The following is a 6,693-nucleotide window of genomic DNA, read 5'->3' on the forward strand; positions in this document are numbered from 1 at the left end:
TAAAGCCTGGAAAAGTGAGAAAATATGTAGCTTTGCCAGGGCTTGTTCTTTTGTAGGTATTATCTGAATTAAAGCACATCCCACTCCCCTGGGAGCCAGGATGTCAGAGGATCATACAGTGTCTTCTGCCAGCAGGTAGCTCAGAGCTGGAGCTCCTCTAAAATGTGCTGCTGATGTACTGGGACTCTAGGGAGTGGTAACAGTGGTTCATAAGCTGGTTTTAATGTTCTTGATTAGATGGGTATCAATTACCTAGTGATTCTTTTTTATACAAATCTAGGATTTTGCACATTTGGAGTAAGTTTACACAGCTGTGCTTTAATTTGCATGATCTGTTAGGAAAACAATAAGCAAAATTCTTTTGGTCAAGTTTTCATCAGATTAATTGAGTTTCTGTTTAGACTGAGACCACAGTGGTGGTTGGTACCATCTCAGAGCCTGGTCTACCTAGAAAGAAAAAGAGGGGGAAAAATGTAAGAATCACGAATTGTGAATCCCCAGTCCCAACATGCTTTTGTGTGAAAGAAAGAAAATAGTCTGCTCTGACACAACCAGTCAAGAGATTTCTAATAAAACTGTAACTCTTTCACCCTCATAATTTCTGTCTTCCTAATACTAAACTTTTGAAATTGACTGTAGACTTTATTTTGACTTAACTTCCTTTGCTTTGGAAATTTCCACCTAAGTGAAAATGGTATCACTCCTGATTGTTCCAGGCTAATTTGCAGTGTGATTATAGAATCAATTAAGGGATATTAATGAGAGATATCTCCTGTGCTATCTGCTTCATTTTATGGTTATTTGGAAGCAACTTATGGAACAGTTACCATAGCCACAACCTAGAAAGATAGGGACAGTCTCAAAGCTTGTGAGCTGAAATCCAGTATTGCTACATGCATGAAATCATAGATAAGTGTGACAGGAGTTGACATCTAAGATACAGTTTGACTTACCAATGAGGGACAAAGCTATGATAAGACATACTGCCTCTGGAGGGGAAAAAAAGATTCACTGTAGGAATCATTTTGATTCTTGAAAAAAATCACAGCACTTCAAAATTATTGTGCTGTAATGGTTGTAACATCAAAAGCAAGGATAAACTCCTGGAAAATTATATTTGCAGTATTTCCTTTTAACTATTTAATAGAATCATGGGATTAGGGAGTGGGTAAAATACAGGTACTGCCCAGAGCAATGACTCCTCTTTCCATACCCTTGGTTTACTCACGTTCTCCATGTGGTTTCTAGGGCTGAGTGGACACATTCCCAGCTTTTCTCCTCTGAGATCTGCTGTCTCCCAATATCTCCAGCTGTTACAACTGAGGCCATTGTTGTTATTGTTTTCTTTTCCTCTCAACCCCTTTGAAGTAAATGCCATGTAAAAAACCTACTGTACAGAGCAGGCAGAGAAATATGTGCCTAAGAGACTGTGAGGCTGTTGGGCTTTCTGTCCAATGGCAGCAGGGTTTGCACTGTCCCTTATGTTCCTGTCCCCTCTGCACAGCCTCAGTGACCACTGAGAACAGGGTGTCTCTGATCTGGCCTCCCTGCCTTTCTGATTTGGCACATCAAGTATTTGTTAATTATAAAACTGCTAAATGTTGCAATACCATGTTCATGTGTATGGGCTACAGAGCAAACAAAAATCCAAAGAAAAGGCAGCTTACCAGATGATTGAAATTTCAGTGCTAAAACTGGTGGGTGACTGATATACATAGAAATAATTTGACTTTGCTGCAACCAGCCAAAGGCACCGGTGACCTTGCTGCAGCCTCTGGAGCAGGGTCAGTCTGATACCTGTGAATACTGCTCAGAAAGCCAAATTAGCCAAGGCTTTTGCATGATCTGTCTTTTGCTGCCTGGGCATTTTCCCACAGTGCTTGGAGCTCCGATTAAGGCAGTCAACCATAAATCACTAAGGCACATGTCAATGAAGCCCTTACGATGCCATTGGGGATAGAGGAATCATATCCTCTTATTGCTTTAATCGTGAGGCTGGAGTCCATTAAAAATCCATTTAAATCTATGAACTGGTGCTAGTTTTAAACTGGTAATTTATGTCCAGTGGATATTAGCAGCCTTTTTTCCCCCTGTATCTGAACTGTTGCCAACCGTTTCTCTAACTAACCAATGCTATTCATGTTCAGGCTTATGCAATATAATCTCCTTCACTTTCTGGGTCTGTATCAGCAGGCAGCAGTAATAGGTATTGTCTGAATCAAAGCCTCTTATAGAAATGTTGCAAACCAAAATGAAAAGACTGGCATAGCACACCATCAGGACATGGAAAGTATTCCAAACTGGGAATTGATCAGTGGATTTTCTGCCATCATGTCTCAGACTGAATTTTGGAAGGACTCAGTACAAGCTTAGTAGAATGTACCTGATACCAAACGTCCACCTAACAGGATGAGCTGTGCAAGAATAATTAAACAGATGCTTTTAGCAAACAAGGGCAAATTCATTCTAGTTAATTACTTTGTTGGTTTTGGAGTTTGAGTATTTTGGAGGTGCTCTGTCTTTGTGTTCATCTGATTTGCAAAACAAGGTGTTTTGCAGGAGGAGAATTGGCACACACAGTATGAGCTCTTCCCCTCTGTGTCAGTGCTGTTGCTTGGTGGCCTTCAAAGGCAGACAGCCAGAGTCCCACTTCTACCTGACCAAAATGAGATTCTACAAAGGAGTCCAGGTGAAATAGTGCAGAATCAGTGTATGTTGTACTGTTAATATAATAAGAAAAACTGCAGATGAAAAGCAGCTGCAATGACACAGCTGGCATCTACATCACTGTGTTTGCAACCAAACAATGTAGAAGCAAAGAGAACTTGGGCAGATGTATCCTGAGACTGGGTTGGTTCTGGCAGCATTTGGACAGGGTCATGACCCATTTAAAGTAATCTGACTTCTCTCCTGAGTACAGTTAAAAACCACTAACTGCTCTCTGGCAGTTTCCCTTTCAGTTTTCTTGCAGAATTGGGCTTTGGATCACAGAGGTCAATGTTTTCTCATTTACTCACAGTATTAAAAATTCTCAAATTAAAACAAAGGAATGAAAATCTTTTGTTCCAGTTGCCCATATTCCACTCTTTAATGATGTTCCATAGTCCAAAGGGGAAGTTCTGCTATCACAACCATCTGTCAGTGCAGGACCTTTTCAAACGCCTCTCTCTAGTCATTGCACTTCATTGCACTCCCACCTCCCCATGGTGCAACTCTCTGAGCTGCCAGAAAAACACAGGTGTCCCTGTCCCAGCCAGTGGCACAGGGACCCAGCAGGGCAGAGGGGATGGTTACGTATGCACGGTGCGTCCGTCTCCAGCTATTCTGTCCATCTGTTACGGCTCTCACAAGGAGCAGGTGAGCACCTACTCCAGGAGGGCTGCAAGAGCAGGAAGGAAACTGGCACCTGAAGGGGGTTGAGATAAGCATAATGTTGGATGTAAATGTGTGGATCGCAGTTGGAGGTCCATAAAGGGATGTTGGAGCAAATGCTGGTAACTGTGGCAAGGGATTTTTGCTCTGTGTGTAGAAATGCTCACCAGAGTGCAGGGAGGCTGGCCTGAGCAGCCACAGGCAGGCAAAAAGGAACCAAAAAACCAGGCAAAGGCTCAAACATTTCTAAGCCAAAGTGCTGGTCTTTATTTTTTAAAATGAAACCAATTAATTCCTACTGGAAATCTCCCAAACTATTTATTCTTACCTCTGGTAGCAGCAGCCACAAAGGTAACCAAAAATCTCTAGGTAGTGCAGGTGTTTGCTAGCAAGAGCAGCTGTTACTATTAAAACAAAACTAAAAGGTTCCCTTCAGTTTCAGCTTCATAACCCAGATGACAAGTTCTGAAATGAATTTTAAAAAAAATCTCCAATAGACGCTTCATCAAAACCCGGCTCATTGCTTGGCTTTGCTTGCAGCTGCTTTGCTCCTTCTGGGGCTTGGCACGGGATGGCTGTTGTGGGAGCCGTGTCCACCCTTCTGCATGTCCTTTTTCTGACTCACCTTCCAGTCAGAAGCCAGTTTCTTTTTTCCTTCATTTTTTGCTCATTAGTGCAAAAGAAGCAGTTGTGCTGCTGCCTCAGCTGCTGCCTCAGCTGGACAAAACCCAGCTTCTTTAGGCAGGTGGAAGGTGTTTGTTTTGTACTAGGTGCTCACTTGGGACAAAGAGTAAACAACTGAAGTAACTTGTTCCACCTCTCAACATATTTGTTAATTTTCTCACATGAAGGTTCTCCTTTGAAGTGGAAAGGCTCATTGAATGGACTTGGAGCCATCCAGATAACGCTCCAAAACAAAGTTATACTGATGTCAGCAGCATCAGAGAAAGTTAAACTTGTGGATATAAGGAATCCAAACTAAGCCAGGAAGCTTCTGTTTGATTCAGATAGCTTATAGCTGGCTATCACTGAAGTTTGCATTTGACAGCTGCAGAACCATGTCCTTTTGATTTTTCATGTACAAAGTCCCACAGTAGTTCAGAAGAGAGGAAAAGGGTTTCATGCAGACAACTGAGTGGAGAGAGCCAGAAGCATTTGGAGATTATGCAGTGCAAGATATGTTTTGTTCTTAATGCTTTTCTTTTTAGCACTAGAAATCAGGGCTGATGTCATTCTCTTGTTAGTTGCTTAGTTTAGTGAGAATAAAGAACAGCTAAATTGGGAGCCTGCAAAATGCAACACCCAGATGGCTGAAAAGACAAGTGAACAAGGTGCTGAAATGAGAGGCTTTTGTCTTGGAGTTGAAAAAGGAATAAAAAAAAAAATCAAGCAGCATACAAGTAATACACATGACCATAAACAGAAGTGAGGTTCATTTGGAGCCTGAATTTTGCCTTCCTTCGCATCAAATGAGGCAGCCAGTATTGCTGTACTCCTTCTGGGTGAGAAAGAGAAGCAAACCCAGCAGTGAAGCAAGGCAAAGAGAATCAGACCTCAGACAAGTCTCCTTGGCAGTGTTTCGGTACTTTGGCACTCCAAAGCCCTTGTGGGGGCCTGGTGTTGTAAGGGACAGGAGCCCTCCTGCTGCTCCTGGGAAGTGACCTCCCAGCCAAATGCTCAAGGAGCATCCTGAGTTTTGTTTCTATCCCAGATCCTGGATATGTCACTAAATACATTTCAGTCCCTTGCCATCACAATGTTGTCTCTGAAGAATGACAGCAGGCTAAGCCAGTAAGTTAACTGGGATCTTGCTGTAGGAGATGTTACAACACAGGCCAGAGTAGCACCTACAGATTGCAGGACCATTAATCTAATAATTATCAGGCAATTACAGAGCCCCCATAAGCCAGGTATGACTGCTTTAGAAATGCCCCAGGAGGAAATGAAGTGGAGAGGGAATTATTCTAACATATGGTAATTTAGCAGTTGCTAACACCAGCAAGGTTTTGTTAAAATATTCCCTTAGGGTTCCCTATGACAATGTCATGGATTTATGATTGGTGATAAACGTCTCTCTGAGTAGTGCAAAACAAAGTGCAGGATTACAGGCTTCTGGGTATTCTGTGGTCTGGGATACAGGTGAAACAATTTCCAGCATAATGGGTATCTTGTGACAGAAGGCAAAATGATTGCTGGTAATCTGTAGGACTGGAAAGTATAATGTTACTTGCTCAGGTTGTCTCACACAGGAGCTAGAGAGAGTTGGTAGCCAAAGAATCAAGAAGAAACTTGCACTGTTTATCTTAGAAGATGCTTTTTGTCTAATTTCCCCTATTTTCCCAGCAGCACTGGTTATATCAGACATAGCAGCATAACACATAAGTGCTAAAATTAACAATGCTGTGTTGTAAAATCCTCTTTTAAAAATGGTGACTGGTGGGAACTGCTCATGAATAAAACTGAAAAGGAAAAAGGAGCAAAGCATCATGGAAATGTTGGCAGAACTGTGCTTTCAAAATTTATAATGTGAAAATTCGTTGACAAGCAGTATGGATTGCTTTAGGTAGGGCAGGGATCACATACAGATTAGGTGGCTCTTTCCTTGTGATAAGAACAAGATACAAGGTACTACAAGTTCTTTCAGCCTGGTGGGTCTCCACGGAGGGAAGGGTTCTTCTTGGGTTGGGTCAGGGTTACACTGCAGGACAGGGAAGAAGGAGGCCCCAGCTCTTTGTCTTTTCCTCAAAAAGACCATGGCAATTGGGCAAGGAAGGAGTTTGTGATGCTCTTTGATGCACATCTGTCCTTGGAGAGCAAGATTGCTGCTCACTCTCTAACTGGAGTGATTTTCCTTGCCCACTGCACAGATACCCTCATTTCTCTTTTTATCACCACTTGAGAAAACAGTTTCTTTGTTGGGTTTCTGTTTGTGTGCACTGGAGTTGGTGAACTGATTTGATCTGACAGTATAGCTACAATTGCAGAAAAAAACAGGAAGAATGGCACATTTTTTTCAGGATATTCCATCTTGTTCAATGATTTATTTGGCATGTTGAGGAATTAATGCTTCATGTGCAGTAGTAACTGACTTTTTGATATAGAAGTTTTGCTAGACAAAGCATTATAGAGGATACAATGCCAGCAGGATTTTGGAAAAGCAGTAAATTCCAGCCCAGGAACTTATATAGCAGCTGGGTCATCACAGTGAAGGTACGAATTAGTTTTCAGATACCAACTGATGGTGATGAAAACACTGAGTGTGTGACATTCATTTGCGTCCTGAACAATCACCTTGTAGAAGACACTACAAGCTCCTGACAC

At 42.0% G+C, this 6,693-nt stretch overlaps 1 long non-coding RNA gene across 1 annotated transcript; it reads right to left on the bottom strand.

Annotated features, from left to right (window-relative positions):
* Positions 1-297: 297 nt before the first annotated feature.
* On the bottom strand, positions 298-1,542 carry LOC139679457 (uncharacterized). Its single transcript, XR_011699197.1, has 2 exons — positions 1,229-1,542; positions 298-447 (listed from the first exon to the last, which is right to left on the bottom strand). It is a non-coding gene; the product is annotated as an uncharacterized lncRNA (long non-coding RNA).
* Positions 1,543-6,693: the final 5,151 nt, after the last annotated feature.

Source organism: Pithys albifrons, chromosome 16 (genome assembly GCF_047495875.1).
Source record: "Pithys albifrons albifrons isolate INPA30051 chromosome 16, PitAlb_v1, whole genome shotgun sequence".
NCBI lineage: Eukaryota > Metazoa > Chordata > Aves > Passeriformes > Thamnophilidae > Pithys > Pithys albifrons.